Raw genomic sequence first — 22,580 nt, 5'->3', positions numbered from 1 at the left:
GCCACACACCCTGTTCAACTGGATTGGATTTTCCAGACTGATATAAAATTATAACCCTCACACACAGTTGGAGAGCAAAGATGAAAGGACATTGTAAAAGGATATTAGGAAAATCCATTTAACCTTTTTCATCCATAAATACTTTTGAGTGCATTCTATGTATGGGGAAACATTCTGTATCTTGGAAATAAAGCAGGACATCAGACATAACGGAATTCTAGGTATGTGAAGCTGGAGTTCCCTGGAGGAAACATGTACTTACAAATAAAATGAAAGATGAGAAAATATGAAAAACTGAAATGTAAATTATGAGGTGACAATATAAGTTATATTACTGGGATGGAGAACTTGACTCTTAAAGCACTGGCTGCGTAGAACTTTCAAGAACATGTTAATAATTTATTAATTGTCCAAAGAAAATGGGAAGACAATTTTATACTTTATTTCTTGGTTAATGGAGGAATCAATAAAAAATGTCCCTACATAGTAAAATATAGTAAATAAATTTACTTCCAGGTCATTCACAGTTGATTTATACATTTTATAACAGGGAAGAACAAAATCTCACTCCATGTTGGATCTGTTTCCTTTACTTTAACCTTTGCTCTCCATTGCTTTTGTTACTATCTGTCTGTAGCTATAAGCATCCATAATAGCCTGCCTCTGGGAACCCTGTCCCTCTGCCTGAATGATAAACTAAAGTGCCTTTGTTCAGCTCACAGGGAGAAATTCTGACCCTGCCCACCAGTGAACGGGTTGCAAGAAAGAAGAAATTAACACACCTCCTCCACAGGCTGGCCAAACCAGGGGTTTTGCAAGACTTATGGCCCTTCTTACTGTACTTCCTCACCTCCTCCCCCTCTGTGTTCTATAAAAGAAAGTAGCATCCAGACCCCGATAGGATGGTACTCTAGGACACTAGTCTGCCATCTTCTTGGATGCCGGGCTTTCCGAATAAAGTCGCTATTCCTTTCCTCAACACCTCATCTCCAATTTATTGGCCTGTCATGTGGCGAGCAGAGTGAGCTTGGACTCGGTAACAAATTTGGCTTAGCCAGCCAAGAGCCTTGCTGATCATGGCTAGCCGGCCCCAGTCAGGAATTTTGAGACAAGGCCCTAGCAACTTCTGGGACTATTTCTCCTGAGGATCTTCCCTTCAAAATTCCCTGAAGTGGCACCGGCTACCCCAGCACTTGGCAGTTGGAGCAAGGAATCCACAAACTTCTGCGAGACTCGCTCTTTGTAAGGCATGTAGCTCTGGTACTACTGTGAACAAATTCCCCCCTCAGTTTGTTTTGCATTTGGTTGGGCTACCCTGTTGGAGAGGGGAATTGTTCTTGGACTCTACCTGATTTGGGAAGCTGTTCATTTGCCTGCATCGATGTTGGAATTTGTTTGCGTCTTTTGTGTTTTGGTGTTATCAAACATAAAAAATGGGAAATATTCCATCTATCCCAAAGGAGAGCCCTTTGGGGCGTATATTAGATAAATGGGCAAAACATAGCCATGAGCCTATGACTAAGAAAGAGGTGATATACTATTGTAATAGGGTGTGGACCCAATATATGTTAGGATCAGAGGACAGATGGCTCCTGAATGGCTCCCTCAGTTACTGTATGATCTCGCAATTAGAAGTGTTTTGCAAAAGAGCAGGGGAAAGAGACGAGATTCCATATGTAGAAGCATTTATGCTATTGCATCAGGAGGAAAGGAGTCAGAGGGCTGCCCCCTTATGGTGCAGCGGTTGAAAGGAAACCCAAGGGCAGACCTAGACAAAAGAGCTTTAACAAAAGTCAGGAGATAAAACAAAAACCAAATGAGGATCCATCGGAGTTTCTAGAAAAGATTTATCAAGGTTATAGGCACTACACAGATACAGACCCTGAGAACGTAAGGATGCGCCTTCATCGGGCAACGCGCCCCACATATAAGAAAATTACAGAAGTTAGATGGTGTATGTGGAATGAACCCTTCTCAATCAGTAGATGTTGCTTTTAAAGGATTCAGCACCAGGGAATGACGACAGAAGCAAGAAGATGCAAACTGGAAGAGGCAGCTTTTCTGGCAGCACTGAATTCCTGGAAGGCGAGTAACCTAAAGGACGGTACGCAACCATTGGGGAGGGGAAAATGTGCTTACTTCAAGGAGGAAGGGCATTGGAAAAAAGATTGCCCTGGACTAAAGAATAAGAAGGAGAATCATAAAAAGGAGACAGGAGCCTCTCATATGGTGGAAAGAGAGGAACACTCTGATAATGAATGAAGAGGCCGGGGGACTCCCTTGGACTTGAGGCATCCGATTCTAATTTCTCCACTGGAGGCCCGGGTAACTTTGACAAGTGGGGAGCAAGTTGATTGACTTTCTAGCAGATACGGGTGCCACATGCTCTGTGGTAAATACTAAGGTTGCACAGAACACACCTCAGTCTATCGTGGTCATGGGAGTTCCTGGAGAAGTACAAAACTGTTTGTTCTTACAACCTCTAGAATGCCAACTAGGGGACCTCACCCTGAAACATAGCTTCTTATATATGCCAGAGTGTCCAATCCCCTCTTTGGGATGAGATCCCCTTTGCAAAAGGGATGCTGGGACACCTAATCTAAAATAATATACTGAGACAAGAGGCCCCAAAGGGAATTCAGCCAATTCTGGAAAAGTTTTCGAAAGCAGGACGGATTAAACCTGGCAGGTCCCCATATAACACCCCTATCCTCCCAGTCAAAAGGCCTAACGCAGCAGAGTATTGCTTTGTCCAAGATTTGAGAGCTATTAATGAAGTATCCAAGACTTACACCCTGTGGTGCCTAAACTAATCCATACACTCTGCTCACAACTATTCCGGGAGAATACTGCTGGTTCTCAGTCCTAGACTTAAGAGATGCTTTTATCTGCATCTGATTGCAGAAGAATCACAGCAGCTAAAAGTAAAACATCCCAGCATAGGTAAATGGGTATGTCAGTCCTCCCATGTCATTGAGGTAGCCACCCAATTCTTAGAAAAAAAGAAAAAAACTGTCCTTGTTTTACAAATCTAGTCTTTACAGGACCAGAGGTGTGGCTCCAAAAATAATCCAGAGCCCACCAATCCTTTCACCACTCCCCAGACTTTCCTTACTTATTTTACAAAGTCATCCTAGGAGAAACTTGCCTGTATCTTTGAGATGCAAATGTCCTATCTGGTCTTGTCAGGAACCCTTATCTCTGCCATCCTTTTTTTTTTTTTTTTTTTTGCGGTTCGCGGGCCTCTCACTGTTGTGGCCTCTCCCGTTGCGGAGCACAGGCTCCGGATACGCAGGCTCAGCGGCCACGGCTCACGGGCCCAGCCGCTCCGCGGCACGTGGGATCCTCCCGGACCGGGGCATGAACCCGTGTCCCCTGCATCGGCAGGCGGGCTCTCAACCACTGCGCCACCAGGGAAGCCCTCTGCCATCCTTTTAAAAGAGGGCAAGGTATAAATAGGAATCCTAAGTGTCTTTTCTGTAAATATTAGTAAAAAGATTTAGCGTCTAGACAAGTGAGCTTGATTTGTTCCGCCTGCCAGAAACCCAATTTTAATCCAACCTCTTTTGTAAACTGATGGGTTTTACGTTGCTGTACCTGAGTCAGGGCTGAAATTTTGAAATGAGAACTATGAGGTCTGTTTGTGTGTTTGTATGTGTCTTTTGTATGTGTCTATGTGTGTTGTAGATGTATGGTATTACCAAAATTAATTCGTAAAAAAGTTCTACTTAATTGACTAAAAAAGAAAAACAAAACTAAGTGCTTATATACTCAGGAATACACAACTGGCCAGGATGAATTTTGGGCTCATGTAACTTAGAAAATATTCAGCATCAAACTGATATCTGGTATTAAAGGTGGCTTAAGCTTGTTGATCTAATTAATATAGACCTGTCTTTAGAGTCATCATTATTGCGTATAATACTTTCACTGCCCCTAGTGTTCCCAGTGAATTTCAGGTTCTTTCTTTGTCATGAAAGAATTTGGAGATGAAGTGATAGGTAAGAATCAGATTTATTTAGAGAGAAACACACTCCACAGACAGAGTGTGGGCCACCGAAGGCAAGAGACTTTGAAACATGGCATGGTTAGTTTTTTTGTTGTTGGTTTTTTCTGTTTTGTTTTGTTTTGTTTAATTAATTTTATTTTTGGCTGCGTTGGGGTCCTCCCGGACCAGGGCTCAAACCCATGTTCCCTGCATTGGCAGGTGGCTTCTTAACCACAGCACCACCAGGGAAGCCCCACAATAAAAGATTTTAAAGGCAAATACATAACAGATCACTTAAAAGGTAAAGAACTTAAAACCTGTTACCAAAGGCAGTTTAACATTTTAAGAAAATGTGTCCTTTTAACAGAGAGAAAGGCCAAATTCAGGTTTTGCACCAGCTTACATTTAAAATTCATTTACTCAATTAAATGTATTCTAAACCTACTCAATCCTGACCATGCACAAAACTCTTTTCTCAGGGTTCACTTTCCACAAAACTTCCATCACTTTCTGTATCCACTGTAAGGTCGGATCCTAACAAACGGCACCGCAAAACAGAGGAAAGTTTCAAGTGAGCTTTATTAGGGGGCGCTCCCGGGCGAGGTTCACTGGTCCGAGAGAAAGGGGCCAGAGAAGTCGCACCCGGGCGCGGGTTGGGCAAGATTTTATAGGGGAAGAAGGGAAAGGGGCGTGGTGAATCTGGGAGGGCGCAGGGTATTCCTTATCTGGTGGTCTCTTCGGGTATCGTGGTGCCGGTTACATCAGACTTGGGACCGCTAGTCCCACCCCTCGAAAGGCGGGAAGGCTGGGCCGGGAGGGAGGTCCCCAGGTCAGTTTCTGGAACTGGGTGGTCCGGAGAGTTTCGGTCTGATGCAACCTGTGAATCTGATTGCGTTCCCCTGCCTCGGGCCAGTTGGCCTTACAACCACCGCATTATTTTTGTCCATCCAAAACCATCCAGACTTACTTTCTTTTCCCTTAATAAAATGCAGTTCCATTCCTCATACCTTCTTTACTAAAAACACACACCTTACTTTCCTTAAAAGTTTTTTTCACATCGAGTTACTTTTCTTGTTGACAAATTTTAGCTGATAGGATGAGGTCTTATTTCACCTCTAGTAAACCTAGGTACAACAGAAATATTATACTTAACATGGATGACTCGAAAGACATGTCTATATTCACTACACCAACAAGCTTAAGCCATCTTCAATGCCAGATATTAATTTAGTGTTGAATATTTTCCAGGTGACATAAACCTGAAATTCATTCCGGCCAGATCATATTTCTGAGTATTTATATAAGCTATAAGTACTTAATTTCCTTTAAGCCAATTAAATAGAGCTCTTTTACGAATTAATTTTGGCAATACCACGCTCCTACAACACACATAGATGCATACGAACACACAGACAGAGACTTCATAGATCCCATTTCAAAATTTCAGCTCTGTCAGGTACAACGTAAAACCCATCAGTTTCAAGGGGTTGGATTCAAACTGGGCTTCTGGCAGATGGAAAAATCAACGTCACCTGTCTAGATGGCTAAACCCTTCTTACTAATGTTTACAGAAGACACTTAGGATTTCTAAGTGTCCTTTATCCTTCACAAGTTAAGTTCTAAATTGCCTTACCCTCTTTGAAATTTGCATTTTATTTTATTTAAAAAATTGTTTTGGCTGAGTTGGGTCTGTTGCTGCTCGAGGGCTTTCTCTAGTTACAGAGAGCAGGGGCTACTCTTCATTGCGGTGCGCAGGCTTCTCATTGCGGTGGCTTCTCTTGTTGCGGAGCACGGGCTCTAGGCACATGGGCTTCAGTAGTTGCAGGACGCAGTCTCAGTAGTTGTGGTGCATGGGCTTAGTTGCTCCGTGTGGGATCTTCCCGGACCAGGGCTCGAACCCATGTCCCCTGCATTGGCAGGCAGATTCTTAACCACTGTGCTACCAGGAAAGTCTGAAATTGCATTTTAAAAGGATGATGGAGATAAGGGTTCCTGGAAAAGACCAGGTAGGGCTGGAGTATTACAGGGAGATTGGCATGGCACCAAAAGCCTGTATTTAACGAATTTTGAGATTAGGGGTTGGAGGCCTTGTTGAGCCTCTGGTTTTATAGGGTATTGGCACCTGGAAGGGAAGTTACTAGTTTCCTTTAAGGTGATTTTTATAGGAGTGACAAACTTTGCTTTCTCTGGGATTCCCTGATCCCAGACCTGCGGATCTATAAGTTTTTTAATTTGGGGAGGAATATTTTGGGTTGGGCTGTCCATGTCTTGTGTAATACATAGTCCAGCCAAAACCATTCCTTGGCTTTGGTTTTCAGAGACTAAGAGTTGACCACAGGCTGAGAGAAAACCCCTTCCCAATAACGAGCTGGGGCATTCAGGCATGACAAGAAACTTGGGAGTTATAAGGCTTTTTCCCCAGGTGCAAGTTAGAGGGGTTTTAGTTTTGGCTTTCCTTTGACCCCAACAATAGAGCAGATTACAGGGGCAAGGGGCCCAGCGTGAGAAGTCAGGACAGAGTTAGTAGCTCCTGTGTCCACTAGAAATTGGACAAGCTCACCTGCCATGTCAGTGGTCACCCGCGGTTCCTCCCGCGTGATGATGGCTGCCTTCTCGCGAGCCTTGGGAGGTCCCAGGTCCTGTCAATCAGCCACTGCCATGACTGACAGGGAGGAATTTCCTTGCTCCCTTCGGAGCTGGGGGCAGTCCCTCTTCCAGGGGCCCATCTTCTTGCAGAGTGGGCATGGCATTTGGGGTTTAGGCGGGGACCTGTTTCCTGAGCAGTCCTCGTTCCAGTGTTTGGGACTCCCACAGCTGAACAGGCTCCCTTCCCTGGCGGAGGTCTTCTGGGAGTCCTTTTGGGGTGACCAGGAGGTGGGTTAGGTCTTGTCATCACAGCTGCCCAAAGCCTGGCTTGCCGTCGTCCCTTCCTTAAGTCACACTGTTCCTTCTTTTCCTCTTCAGCCTGGTCTCTATTGTTAAAGACGCTGAAATCTTGTCAATAAGGTTAAGAGGGGTTTGGAGGCCCATGGCAAGCTTCAGAAGATTCCGACGGATGTGGGGGGCTGATTGGCGGATGAAGTGGGTTGCACATACAATGTGCCCCTCGAAAGTATTTGGATCTTCTGTCTGGGGCTCCTTTTCTTCCAGGGGTGCCACTAGAGAGGGCTTTTGTGTAGCCCGAATGGGTCCCAACCGGCAAGGTTCCCTAACATAGGACTGTACCGCGCCCGGCCGCCGGCAGAGGGCGCAGGAGCGTCATGTGGCGTGACGCACATAGGGCGCATGCGCTTTCTGCCCGCCGACCTCGAGGACGCCGCCTGCCCCCGACAGTTGGCGGTTAGTTTCCTCAGGACAGACCCTACCCGGAGGTACATATTTATCTCAAAGAGTGGGAAAGTGCTTTCCATTTTGTGGGCTTTTCCAAGTGTTTCATTCTTCCCTGTCTTGTGCAGTGATTTAGCAAGACTTATTTTACAGAAGTATGCGTTCAGTGAGGGGTTCGGGGTGAAAATCACAGCACGCTGTCATATTTTTTACGGGTTCAAGATCATTTCTGAGGGGAAATTCTGCTACAGATTTGGAGGAAGGGACCCGTGTGGACGCTGGTGGAAGCACCACGACGAGCCGGGGTGTTTGGTTGAGTGACCTGGGGACACGGGAAGGGCCTGGTCAACTCGCACCCGGTCCCCAGAGGAAAGGGAAGTAGTGTTTGCAACGCTACACGTGTCTATTACTTTCTAGAGGGTAGTTTTTCTATAAAGTGAAAGTAGTTGAAAAAACATTGAAGAATTGAAGAGTAGGTGTAATTAAAACTCCCAACCATGTTTAAATGTTGATATTTTATTCACATCCAAATCAGAATTTATGATTTCACTTGGCAGGCTTTAAAGGAAGTTGCCTTCTCTCTCATATATTTAAAATAATGCTTCTCAGTGTATCTCGTTTTCAAGTTGAATTATTACCATGATTAACTTTTTGTGTGTGACCCAATGACAGCCCTAGATACTTTTGAATTAATTTCATCTTATGACAGGTCTTCTGCAGGGCCTCAGTGTGACAGGAATTGTTGAAATAAACCGAGGACACTCCCAAATTTATAAAATTGTCATAAAAAGACATGGAGGGAAAATATTGATTTTCAAACAATAGCTTATACTCAAAATGACAGTAGATTGTTTTTAAATGGCTTTTCAGAATCTTATATTCTTCTTTCTTGCACCAGTAGCCTGAGACATCTGAATTCTAAGTTTTATTTATTTATTTATAAATTTTATTATTTTATTTTATTTATTGTTTCTGGCTGCATTGGGTCTTCGTTGCTGCACGTGGGCTTTTCTCTAGTTGTGGTGAGCGGGGGCTACTCTTCGTTACTGTGCATGGTCTTCTCATTGCGGTGGCTTCTCTTGTTGCGGAGCATGGGCTCTAGGCGCAAGGGCTTCAGTAGTTGTGGCTCGCGGGCTCAGTAGTTGTGGCTTGCGGGCTCTAGAGCTCAGGCTCAGTAGGTGTGCACGGGCTTCTTTGCTCCGTGGCATGTGGGATCTTCCCGGACCGGGGCTCGAACCCGTGTCCCCTGCATTAAAAAATTAGTTAAAACACATTTTATTTATACTCAAATCACTTATAAGTTGTGGCTCAGTTATTCTGAAAGGTCCTAATATTTTTAAACTTTGTAGTAGTGATTTACATACTTAGGATATAGCTAAATACTCTTGGAGAGATGCAAACTGGTTGGCTTTTCTTAATTTGTATTAACACATGAACTCTCCATAACCCCCAGTATGTTTGCTTCTTGGCAGTGTCGCCAGTGTGTTTTTATCTGAAATGTTTTTTAACAAGTTCAAATCAGGCAACAGGAGGCAAGCTAAAAGCTCAGAGGGGCTATATAAAGATGATCACTTTTTGTTTTACTTTTTTTTTTTTTTGGTATGCGGGCCTCTCACTGCCATGGCCTCTCCCGTTGTGGAGCACAGGCTCCGGACGCGCAGGCTCAGCGGCCATGGCTCACGGGCCCAGCCGCTCCGCGGCATGTGAGATCTTCCCGGACCGGGGCACGAACCCGTGTCCCCTGCATCGGCAGGCGGACTCTCAACCACTGCGCCACCAGGGAAGCCCTAGAATATTTTAAAGACAGGAATTTGAGCCGTCAGATAATCCTAGGAGAGAGAAAGTTCCCAAAAGGAGATCATGCTTTGGTTCCAAGTAGAAGGTTGAGAAACACTCATTGCATTTAATTATGGGGGAATAACTGTGATCTTATCAAAATTTATTAACGAGATCATTAATGATTTTTACAAGTGAGGGAGTGTGAGGAAACTGTGACCAAGTGTGTACTGTTTTTCAGTTTTATTTTGAAGGGGAAAGGTCACGTGGCAGGGACAAGATGTAAATTGGCTTAGAGCTGGTTTTTATTTCAAGAGTGTAGAGACTAAATGAGTTTAAGGAGATGGATGGGGAAGTGATGAAGAGGTTGGTGGTACAGTAAGTTCAGTTTCTAATCTATAATATGAAATATTTGAGGCAATAGGTGAAAAAGGGGTACAACTGGAGAGGTTGGATTTAGTTAGGAATAGAGATGACTTTTCAGTGTTTACATGAGCAGACACACTGGTGAGTTGGAATTCAGGAATAAGTATAGATTTCATGCCAGTGAGCAGAACTGTTTCTTCAAATTATCTAATTCATCTCTGCAGTAGGAAGTGAAGCCATTTTTGAAAAGAGGAAAAGAGAATTTGTGAGATTTGAAAGGTACAGAGAATACTGACATATTAATGAAGCATGGCAGAGTGATTAGTAAGCCATAGTAAGATGCCAGAGATTTAGAAAAAGCCTTTGGGAGATATATGACACTGTAATTAGACCAGATCAGTACCTAAACCTGAACTGTGACAGATGCAGCCATGGGAAGAGGAGATATTTGGGGTCACCTGGGACTGGCGACTCAGTCAGCGGATATGGGGAAGGACTAAGGGGCATTAGACTTGTTGGTCTTGGTGTGTATATGCTGAAATGAGTAATTGTGTGTTACACTGGTCAGTAAAAATGAGGAGAGGTGAGGGCTGAGTTGGGAAATTGAGGTCAGTGAACTGGAGGTTCCCATGTAGTAGGAGAACCTGGGCATGGGCGGTATTTGTAGGAACAGGCTGAAAGGAGGAGGTTTGTGAGGGAGAGGTCTCTGGTCATGGATCTAACTGGTGACATATACAGGTAAAACCTGGTTTTGGTGTCTACCCACAAGATTAGAATATTTAGTTATTTGATATTCAGAGATGGGCAGAGCTCATTTAAAATTCTTATTCTGTCGATTTCTAGCCACGCAATTTTGTCATGTAAATAAAGCTTCCTGAACCTAGCACACAACAGTTGTTAAATGTGTGACTAGGGCTTCCCTGGTGGCGCAGTGGTTAAGAATCCGCCTGCCAACGCCGGGGACATGGGTTCACGCCCGGGTCCGGGAAGATCCCACATGCCGTGGGGCGGCTGGGCCCGTGAGCCATGGCCGCTGAGCCTGCGCATCCAGAGCCTGTGCTCCGCAATGGGAGAGGCCACAACAGTGAGAGGCCCGCGTACCGCAAAAAAAAAATCCACCTGCCAACGCCGGGGACACGGGTTCGAGCCCTGGTCCGGGAAGATCCCACATGCCACGGAGCAAGGAAGCGTAGTGCCTGCTCGCCTCAACTAGAGAAAGCCCGCGCACAGCAACAAAGACCCAACTCAGCCAAAAATAAATAAATAAATAAATTTATTTAAAAAAAGAAAAATGTGTGATAATCCATAAAGGCAGGGTTTTTGTATTAAATGCAACAACATATGTATGTAAGCAAATACATGTGAATTCCACTCAGAGTCTCACTTAATACCAGCAGATTTTTTTTTTCTGTTTCCAGGTCCTCAGCATCAAAGGGTTTTAATCATATTCTGTTGACACAGTATCAGTATTTGGTGATGTAATATATTTAATTGTAAACTTTGTTTGAGGTAGTACTTGAGAGTTGACAAGATTCTTTCATATCCTTAAATTATAAAATGAAGGGATAATCTTGTTCATAAAAATAACTGGAACTCCAGACACCATTTCACTGAGATATCCCAGTGAATAAATTTCCTCCAGAACAAAACCCCTTCACTATATTTTATGAGCCTGTCTGCCTTATGGGGCTTGTGCAGCATAACTGTAGCATTATGACATTTGTACTCCTGCTTGTTTCTGTGCAAGGGGTTGTATGTGCTAGACTTGCACGATGACAGTCATTGAGCACTTGAGCAAGGGATTGGTCTCTGAATTGTTTCTGCTCAGCATGAAAGAGATTCCAGACTTGCTTGGTCACATAGCCAAGGCCCTGAAGGATACAGCTAGGGTTGAGACACTGACATTGCCTGAATTCCACGTGTGGAGGAGCCAGATGACTAAAGGCAAGTTATCTTGAGCGAGAGTACGAGACACTGAGCTGAGACGGGTGGTGCAAACCAACGCTAGTGGACCTCACCAAGATTTATAAAATCAGCAACTCTGGAATGGCGTCCTGGGTTATGGATGCGAGAATCTCCATATGGCAGAAGTCAGGTTCTCTTAGGATTTGGTGCCAGGGATGGAATTAAATAATACATCGGAACGCCACGTCTAATTAAACTGTAAAGCCCCATACTTGTGTTTTGTTATCTATGTAGTGAGGATGTTAATATCTGCAGTATGAGCCTCAAGAGCCCAAGACTTATAGTTGACCCTTGGAGAGGAGAGCCCCCTCCCCATTTGTCCTTGTCCCTGCTGCAGACACGTGTGGGTTGGACTGTGGTGAGGGGTCACTACCATGTGAAGGTTTGCAGATTCAAGATGGTGGGCATGCCTGGGAATGTTAGAAAAGACTGGATTCTCATGGCTTCTTTCTCTTTCCTCAGCTTTGTCTGCTTCGTTTTTGAACTGTCCTTTGGTGAGAATACACAGGAAGACAGGGCGACTGAGTTCCAGACAATGCAACCCCAGGTGAGTAGGACTTGCTCTTTCTTGTGAATTGATACCTGTTTTTTCAGGGGAGGAGGGCGTTTCCCCTCCTGGCCTGGATCTCCTCTGTGCCCCCGTGAAATTAAATTACTGTCTGTCATATTTCCTCAGGACTCTGGGAGGCTTACGGCAGGTCAGGGACCGATCAAGAAATAATCCCCTACCCAATATTTACACTACTTTATTCCATTCCCCACCCCCTTAATCATGTCCTTGAAGAAAAGGTGAAAAGTTGTTTCTGCTAATTTATCCCATGTTAGTGTCCGCTTTGGGCTTAGGCATGTGGTGGATGCAGGTGATGGAAATGAGTAAGAGCAAACGTTTATAGTCCTACAGGGAGACAGATGTTTCTTCAGGTGAGTTCAGTCCATCCAGTGGTTCAGATGCTGCAGAGGAGGGCTGTGCAGCATTGAGATTGGGGTAGCGGGGAGGAGAGCAATGAGGAATAATTGATTTATTTTTGCCAATTTTAAATTTATTCAAGTGTTTATAGAACACACTTGAACATTTAAATAACTTGAAAAAAGAAAACAATTCTCCTTACCCCTCTTGCTCCCCAAACCCCAGTTCCCTTCTTTGTAATTAAACTTTGTTCAAATTTGAAAACAGAAAGAAATGTCTGGAATCGTTTTCTTAATTCGGGCTGTGCATTGCAAAGAAGGATTGTAACAGAATAAACCTAGGGTCTTGTAGCAGTTTTTGAAGGACTGGAAAGATCAAGTTCAGCTGAGGGGCCTCTATGTCCCGTCAGCATATAGACAGGGCTGTGATAACGGGAAGAGTAACGATAACCCCTGCTTGAAGGTCCCAGAGAAAATGGAAACGCAAAGCCTCACCACAGGAGGGTCAGGCCAGGACACTCCTTCTGTACAGCAGTCTCAGGGCCCCTTGGGGTTTGCTTCTGAACTGTACGACTTATTCTGTGTCGTGAACGTGTGAGTTGTGTAGAGATGAGAGAGGCCACCCCTGATTATCCTCATTCTCTAGGAGGACGTTCAGTCCTGCAGAATTTGGCCATTATCTGTGCCCAGGCTATTTCCACCACAGTTATCTCACTCATGTTTATAATGATGTTATGTTTTCAAAGTGGGTGGATATTTCTGTCTGTGTGAAAGACACACGACATGTCACCATAAACATTTGACTGGAACCCCAAACAGGGTTGGGCTTTCTCTTATACAGCAACTCAGCCACAGCACTGCCGTGTCCAGTATCTTCCCGTGGCCCTTTGTAGGGAAGGCCCTGGGTGCACAAAATGTCCATGATGTTTTAGGAATTAGTGACCTTCAAGGATATAGCTGTGGACTTCACCCAGGAAGAGTGGGCCCTACTGGACACATCCCAGAGAAACCTGTTCAGAGATGTGACGCTGGAGAACATCAGTCAACTGCTGTCTGTGGGTGAGTTGGTCAACACTGATATATTTTTAACAAGTATCCAGAACAGCTTCCACATATCCCCCTCCCTTCTCAACCCTCATTCACATTCTTTCATGGTTCTTAAAACTACTTGAAGTTAATTCATTTATTTATTTACTTACACCTGTTTTGTCAGCCCAAAAGAATACAGTTCTCCTGACCACTCTTCCCTTTCTCTCTTCTTTATCTTTAACAATCAGGAATTCAATGAGTATTTTTAAGTGAATAAAAGTAATAAATTTTTACTAAATAACTGTCCTGCTCTGTATACTCACCTGATGGTTAAAAATTCATTCTTGAAAATGATACCAGTGATCTATTTCCAAAGAGAAATTAGATTGTTCTGGTGGAGCTTCTGTGTTTCGGATTCTTTTTTAAAATGTAAAAAGTTCATCCTGCTGTGGGAACATTTAATTTCTCCATTGAAAACGCTGAGGATTCTTCACTCTGGCTTTGACCTTGGGCCTGCACAGCAGCAACGAGAAGAGCTCCCTGTGTTGTCACAGTGGCAGTGTTTCAGCGTTGGGGGTGCTCTTCCCTGGGCTGTCCTCCAGTGTTCACCTTGTCCCTCCTTGGTGTCCTGCCCTCAAATTAAAGGACGTGCATGGTTCTCAGCAGAAAATGCAAAACCAATGTATCCTTCCCCCACCCCACACACACACACAAACAGGGTATCAACTCCGCAAGTCAGACGTGACTTCCCAGTTGGAGCAGGGAGTGGAGCTGAGGAAGGAAGGAAAAGGAGTTCACCAGTGCCTGAGTCCAGGTGAGCTCCAGGCTCACGTGTGCTCAGCACGAGGAAGATCCTGATATTGGGAGAGCAGAAGCTGGGAAATGGCCGCTGCAGATTTTGTTTCTTTTTTTAATATTTATTTATTCATTCATTCATTTTTTTTGGCTGCGTTGGGTCTTCGTTGCTGTGCGTGGGCTTTCTCTAGTTGAGGTGAGCGGGGACTACTCTTCGTTGCGGTGCATGGGCTTCTCATTGCGGTGGCTTCTCTTGTTGCAGAGCACGGGCTCTAGGTGCACAGGCTTCAGTAGTTGTGGCACACGGGCTCAGTGGTTGTGGCTCACGGGCTCTAGAGCACAGACTCAGTAGTTGTGGTGCACAGGCTTCATTGCTCCATGGCATGTGGGATCTTCCCAGACCAGGGCTCGAACCCGTGTCTCCCGCATTGGCAGGTGGATTCTTAACCACTGTGCCACCAGGGAAGTCCTCACTGAAGATTTTCTTGAGCGAGTTATGTTTTTAGGAAAGCAGTAGAGGCCACTGGGGCCTATACTCTCTTTTGCACTTTCTTTTGGCCTCAGAAAGGGACTGTTCATGTCCTCTTAGAGTTAAAGTTTCACATAGTGTCCTTTGTCCTGTTCCCTTCCCTTAGACAATTTTCCTTCTCTTTACCGATATTGATTTTATTTTTTCTCTTATTTCAATCCTGAAAATACTTCCTAATTTTCAGTTTTCTGAAATGTGTTTCAACTCACTTTACCTCCTTTTCACATTCCTGCTCTGTGTCAGGGTCAGTATTTGAAACATACTCACACAGGCCTTGCATGCTTTCAGCAGGTTTCTTTCTCCAATGCCACACTAGCATTTTTTAACAGTATTTTAGATAGGAAGAGTGGCCTTTTGGGAGAAGAAATAATATTCGTACAAGATATCTGCAGAAAGGACCCATCTAATTGCATGTCAGTGGTGAGTTTCAAGGGGGTAAACCCTTTCCTCCATATTAAAGTCATGGGAACTGAAAGGCTTTAGAATGCAGGACACGATGGTTATTTGAGTTGGATGTAAATGCTGCCCCAGCAGGAGGTTGTGGGTAGTTTCAATTTAGGGAAAAATTAATGTGTGCTCAAAACCATAACCTGAGTTCTTATAAAAGAACAATTGCTTAAACGTGGCTCATACTTAAGTCTTTGAAACTAGTGAAATCTTTAACAAGTTTGATAGCCCTGCAGTTGAAATGTTATGAAACAGGAAATCTCTTTGTGTTTGGAAGATAGCACGCAATGCATATGTAAATAACATGGGGAAGATTTCAGCAGGAGACACTCACATCACGGTCAAAGTAGAAGTCATGGGGCTTCCCTGGTGGCGCAGTGGTTGAGAGTCCGCCTGCCGATGCAGGGGACACAGGTTCGTGCCCCGGTCCGGAAAGATCCCACATGCCGTGGAGCGGCTGGGCCCGTGAGCCATGGCCACTGAGCCTGCGCGTCCGGAGCCTGTGCTCTGCAACAGGAGGGGCCACAGCAGTGAGAGGCCCGCGTACTGCAAAAAAAAAAAAAAAAAAAAAAAAGTAGAAGTCATGTGTACAGAAACGAATTAATGAACGTCTGTGAGAAATTCTTTAACAGCCTCTCATCTCCTTCCAACCACAGAGATTTCACACTGGAGAGGATGCCTGTGGATATAATGAGTATGGGGAAGTTTTCACTAACAGATCCACAGTGACGCACCATGTGCTAACTCACGTTGGGAAAAAAACCTATAAAGTAATGAATGTGGGAAAGAATTCCACCAGAGCACTCAGCTTTCTATACACAAAAGGACACACACTGGAGAAAAACCCTATAAACATAACGCATGTGGGAAATGCTTCAGCCAAAAGGCTAATGTTTGCTCACATGGAAGAATTCACACAGGAGAGAAACCCTACAAATGTAATGTGTGTGGCAAAGAATTCCATCGGAGCCCTCAGCTTTGTATACACCGAAGAACACACACTGGAGAGAAGCCCTATAAGTGTCATGAATATGGGAAACACTTCAATCAAAAGGCTAACTTAGATTCACACAAAAAAAGTCACATGGGAGAGAATTCCTATGTTTACAATAAATGTGGAAAAGCTTTTTATCATCCTTCATCCTTTAGTCAACATAAGAGAATTCACACTGGGGAAAAACCATAGGAACACTTTGGTCAAAACTCTGGCTTTAGCATAAGAGAGTTCACACTAGAGAGGAACCCTGTATATGAAATGAATACGGCCAGAATTCCAGGCATACGTCCTATCCTTAAAATAGCCGCGTGTAATGGAAAAGCCTTCAAATGGTTCTCTAACCCTAATTGACGTGAAAGAACCCACACTATAAATGTAATGAAGAACTGTCTTCATCCTCAGGTACGCGGGCCTCTCACTGCTGTGGCCTCTCCCGTTGCGGAGCACAGGCTCCGGACGCGCAGGCTCAGCGGCCATGGCTCACGGGCCCAGCCGCTCCGCGGCATGCGGGATCTTCCCGGACCGGGGCATGAACCCGCGTCCCCTGCATCGGCAGGCGGACTCTCAACCACTGCGCCACCAGGGAAGCCCATTCTCTAGCTTTTTAATTTGATTAAGGAGAAGAATAACAAGGAACCATATGAGTAATTACTAAGTACTTTTGAATGATCCCTCTAACATAGTACAGGAATATGATGCTGTTTTGTTATTGCCACTATTAAATCTGGGTTATCACATTTGGAATATATATTAAAAGTTAATTGATTTATTTATTTTTTATTCATTTATTTTTTCCATGCTGCATGGCTTGCGGGACCTTAGTTCCCCGACCAAGGATTGAACCCCGGCCACGGCAGTGAAAGCCACTGGACCACCAGGGAATACCCAGAAGTTGATTTTAGAAATCTACTACAGCTTGTTTTTTAGAGAATCAGCAGAGTGGAAAAATTAAAGTGTCTTTTTAGTTATGCATGATGTACATTGCTGATTCCTGTGATAATATGTGGATTCTTATGTTCCAGGCATATAAAGACTGAAATAATGTCTCTTTTACATTCTATCTTAGGGTCTGTCATCTAGCAACATATCATGCTAGGCTCATTCACACACTACAGCACTGTCGATGTACAGAAGAAACTCTTCCAAAATAACTGAAATAAAAAAAATTATGTAAAATGAAAAATGTACATTGAAATATAACCAACTATTATGAAATTTAAAATCAGTAGTATTAACAAATATTTTTATAGCACTTGTCAGATATTGTAGATTAAGGCAGTCTAGTTAATAGTCATGTGAACGTTCAAATAAAGCGCTCTTTACCAGGAAATGATATATTTAAAGTATGCCAGAGTGTGACTCACTTAACATTACAGATGAGAACATTAACCAATACTGGGAATCCTTCATAAATATAAGGGGGTAATCATTTCATTATGTGAAAAATTACAAGACATTAAACTATAACTTCAGATAACCCATTCTTTTGCAAATATACACTTTTTAAAAAGTTAATCAGCACAGAGGATTTTTAGGGCAGTGAAAATACTCTGTATGACATTATAATGATGATAAATGTCATTGTACATTTGTCCAAACCCACAGAATGTACAACTCCCGGAGTGAACTGTGAACTCTGCACAGTGGGTGATTATGATGCATCCGGGTAGGTTCATCCTTAGTGAAAAATGTACCATCTGGTAGTAGTGTCGATAATGCAGGAGGCCATGCGTGGGTGGAGACAGAGGGAAATGGGAGATCTTTGTACCTTCTCAATTTTGTTGTAAACCTAAAACTGCTCTAAAAAACTGTCTTTAAAAATTTTATCAACATCACATATCTTTCAAATTCTAACATAATATTAGTCATGTAAACTAGAATATATTAACAGTATTCATAATTTGATATTAAAGTATCATTACTTTTAGTCACTGCATAATTTAGTATCAATAGTATAAGTAAGCATAGGTTATATAAATATGTTAATGAAATTGAAATTTATGTTTACCATTAAAATATTCTGCTATGAATTAATATTTTCATTAATTACTGTATCATCAATACTGCAATGCTTATTATTTTAATTCACCCTTCTACTCAAAATCTCATTGGTTTTTCCTTGGAATTCCAGATATGACTACAAGTCCACCTATCATAGAATCCTGCTGTTCTAAAATCTGAGGGCTCTGACTGCCTGGGTGCTGCAGGAAGAAATGTAACTTTGTTTTCATCTCAGTCATATTTGATCTCTAACATTTTAATTAAAACAACTTTTAAAATGTGAAAACCCCTAAGAATAGTCTCTTTATTAAATGCAGTGGAACTTGAATTTAACTATAGTTCTTCTCATTCAATTCAAAGATGCTTTTCAGAACGCTTCCATATGCATGTGATCGTGAATCACCTGTTGGTTAACCTTTCTCGGGGCTAGTTTTCCCCAAAGGGCAGCTGTACAGTTTGTCTTCAGGAACTAATAAACTGAGTGAGGGATACCTTTGAATATTAAGTGTAGTGGGGATATTAATCTTCTAAATACAGCACAGTTATCACCCAGAGGTTGCCTTCCCATATGGAGAAGACTAGAAACCGGCTGATGGTTCTCCTTCCTGCAGTTATGGCTGATTTACTCAGAGGACTGTGGCTGGGCTCTGGGTACTGTGATGAGGAGGGTCACAGAGCAGTGGATAAGGGGAGACCCACGTACGCGAATGGCTTTTTCTCTGATTTGGCAACACTAGAACCAGTTTTAGAGACAGTTCTGCATGTCATTCAATATCTTATATATTTAAACTTAGGAATCTCCAGGTCTTAACGCATGTCTTATGGAGGAACTTCTCAAAGGATTTGAGGACCTGCTTTCTTATCTGGGAGGTATTGTCCGTGTATAACCGTTGTGTGAGGTGATGGAATACACCAGGGTTTCGTAGAAAAACCTGGTTCCCATGCACCATCTGGGGACACAGAGGTAGGTGACAGAGAGGGTGGTTTTCATGTCCTGTATGGAAAACAGCAGTGAGAGGCCTACCTAGAAGTAAGGTGCACACACGTTCGTCGTGATAGACATTTGTTTTATTGCCGTTACATGAAGTACCGCCTCTCAAAAATGGTTTAAGATGATACAGGCTTGCCTTGGAGACACTGTGGGACCAGCTCCAGACAAGAGCAAAAAGTGAACATTGCACTAAAGCAAGTCACATGGAAGTTTTGGTTTCCCAGCGCATAGAAAAGTGCCGTTTACACTATGCTGCAGCCTGTTAAGTGTGCAGTAGCATTATGTCTGTCTGAACAATGTACAGACCTTAGTTAAAAATGCTTTATTGCTAAAGAATGCCAAACATCACCTGAGACTTCAGTGAGTCCTGCAGTAACATCAAGGTCACTGATCACAGAGCACCATAACCAATATAATAATAATGAAAAAGTTTGAAATATTGCAAGAATTGCCAAAATGTGACACAGAGACATTAAGTGAGAAGACACTGTTGAAAAAATGGCACCAGTAGACTTGATCGATGCACAGCGTTGCCATAAACCTTCAAATGCTGAGTGAAAAACTCAGCATTTGTGAAGCGAATAAAGTGAAGTCCAGTAAAACGAGTAGGCCTGTGTTTCAAACATTTTCATGTCAGATAAACCTGACTGGTTCTTTTGAAGACTGTCAAAAGTCATCACAAATAAAAAAGTCTGAGGAAACGTCACAGCCGAGAGAAGCTTTAGGAGCCATTCTGAATAAACGTGATGTGGTCTACTGGATGGGATTCTGAAACAGTAAGGGTGAACCTAGGGAAATCTGAATAACATGTGGGCATTAGTTAATAATGTATCAGTATTCACAAATCGTGTCAAATATGGCACAGTGGTGCAAGATGGTAAGAGAGTAAGTGGTGCAAGCAGCAAGTGAAGGGTAAGGCAGTTGTAAAGTGCCTTGCGAAGCTTTCAGAAAAGCACCAGCCCAGAGGAGATTTGCTAAGACTGGCAGAGTATTCTGTGTGTGTGGGTTTTTTATTTGTTTGGTTTTGGTTTTGGTTTTTTTGGCTCCAGTGTTTAAGGAGATACTTCTCAAATCACAAGGTGACCATTAAGCTAATAGAACAGAGACCTCAGTGGCATTCATGACAAAACCTTTTACAGGAAGAGTTCAGAAAATCAGTAAATAAACAACTAAGCCCAGACCACATAAAGTGTCAACAACAAATCCCAGGAAGGTAGGAGAATCTGATTTCCAGGCACATTATAATATTCAAAGTATCCGGTATTCAACAAAAAATTGAGTCATGCAAAGAAACAAGAAAGTACAACCCATCCTCAGGGAGAAGAAAAAGAAAATTAACAGATACTGTACCTGAGGGAGTACAGACATTGGACTTGACGAGACAGAGGCTTTACACAACTGTCTCAATGATGCTCAAAGAATGAAAGGAAAGCAGGCAGATGATGCTTCACCCAATCAAGAGTTTTGATAAAGAGATAGAAATTATAAAATGGAGTCAAATAGGAATTCTGGAGTTGAAAATTGCTATGGGTTTTCACCTCTATGTTTTATGTTATATAAAATACTAACAGAGGGTTGCAACATCAGATTTGAGCAGGCAAAATAAATAACCAGTGAATATGAAGGAAAAAATCCGTTGAAATGATCAAGTAGTGTTTTATAAATGAGTCCAAGATGGTCCTTGTATATTGGGCCTGTTGTTTATGTCTTCACAAGAGACCAGGCCCATTAGCTCAAAAGCCCACCAGTGCCAAATTTAAATTTTTATATACTGAATTGTTTTAAACATAGCTCACGTTAGATTTTTAACCATTTAGAGCCTGCCTGCTGTGCATCCCCTGTGAAAATGCACCCGACATTTGCTGACCATAGATAAGGTAAACCATGGACTATACAAGTCTCTAAGCTGCTGCTGGCCTCTTATAGTTCTCTGACCAAGAGACTCCCCATCTTTGGGCTGAGAGACTTCATCTGGACAATGAAACCACCACCCCTTTCCAAACTCCTTCTCCCCCAGGTGTTCCCTTGTTATCTTCCCTTTCCTGGTGGTGGTCCCACACTCTAGCTTCTGGAAGGAGTTATCCTTGACAGGGAAGCTGCACCTTTGTGCCACCCAATACCTCTCATTTTGTGATGCTACTCCTCTGTGGTCATGACTTTATGTGATCAGTCCGGAAATCCCTTGATCTCACTGAAAATGCCCAGCACACTCACAGGCATAGGTCAGTGTAGAGAGATTCCAGTGGGACATGAGCTCCTCTGAGAAGGGAGTGTGCACCTCATTCCTGGGGGCCCCGGCACCTACACAGGCCCTGCCCCCAGCAGCACCAGGCCCTTCCCTCCTGGAGACACAGGCAGAGGAGGTGATTTCTGACTAAGCCACCAAATAAGTCTCAAATTCATCTGTGGCCCAGGATCACAGCTAAAGTCAACTATAGCTTTAGGGTAAATTATGTATGTCCTAAGCAGATTAAATGTAGTCATAATACAAATCTATTATATTTTTAGGTGATATGTAATATTTCAATATAAGAATGAGGTAAGGAAGAATGGTGTTTCCAGATCTCAATATATAAAAAATATTCTCTATTTGCAAACACAAAGTGCCTACTACCTGCAGTAACAACTTGGTGTATACAGTTATCAACTCAGTAGTACTCATTACAACTCTAAGATAGAGGCACTAAGCTTGCTTCTACCTTAGAATGGAGGAGACTGAACCACAGAAAGGTTCAGTAACAAGGTCTCATGGGCTGTGACAATGGAAATAACCCATGGGGTCTGTCTTCCAGATCTGAACTTCTCACTAGTTTGTTCCTTGTTCACACTTCCACGTGTCGCTGCCTGATCACAGCCAATACCCCTCCAGCCAGAGCACCAAGATGTTGAATTTTGGTTGCTCATCATCCTCGCACACGACCTAGGCGCCAAGCAGGAGAGACCTGCTTTGAGAGAACTTTCGTTTTGCTTGGGGAAAAGAACATTAAGTTAATAAGACAGGCTTGTGTGGTGTCTGATAGATTAGGGGATATATTGCTGGGGTCTTCTTTTCAGGGCTGCTGTGTGCATGTGTGTTGGCGGGGAGGGCACAGTAGTGGCTCCGTTGGTGAAGCAAGTAGGTGCGTAACTCAGGACTCACCTGAGTAAGATGTGGGATGGCGTCGTACGATGAGCTCCTGCCCCCAGCTAGCTCAACTCAGGGGCTTCACGGAAAAGTCCCAGGAGTGTTCTTGGCCTCGAACAGCAGAGCTGCCCGTCTCTCTGACCCCGTGGAGCTGCCCAGGGGCAGAGACAGGCTGGGGACTACCCCGTGGTTTACACTAGACATCCATGCTACTGTCCACCTGGTAGGCCAGGGTCATGGCACATTGAGAAACCAGCCAGTGGGGTGAAGGCCCCTGTTGTGTCACCACCAGTGCATAGATGAGACAGCTGATGTTGGTGGGAAGCTGGAATGAGTGGA

The sequence above is a fragment of the Mesoplodon bidens genome (genome assembly GCF_964165515.1).
Source record: "Mesoplodon bidens genome assembly, chromosome: 20".
NCBI lineage: Eukaryota > Metazoa > Chordata > Mammalia > Artiodactyla > Ziphiidae > Mesoplodon > Mesoplodon bidens.
The sequence above is the reverse complement of the archived record's forward strand: the minus strand, read 5'-3'. Positions refer to the sequence as shown.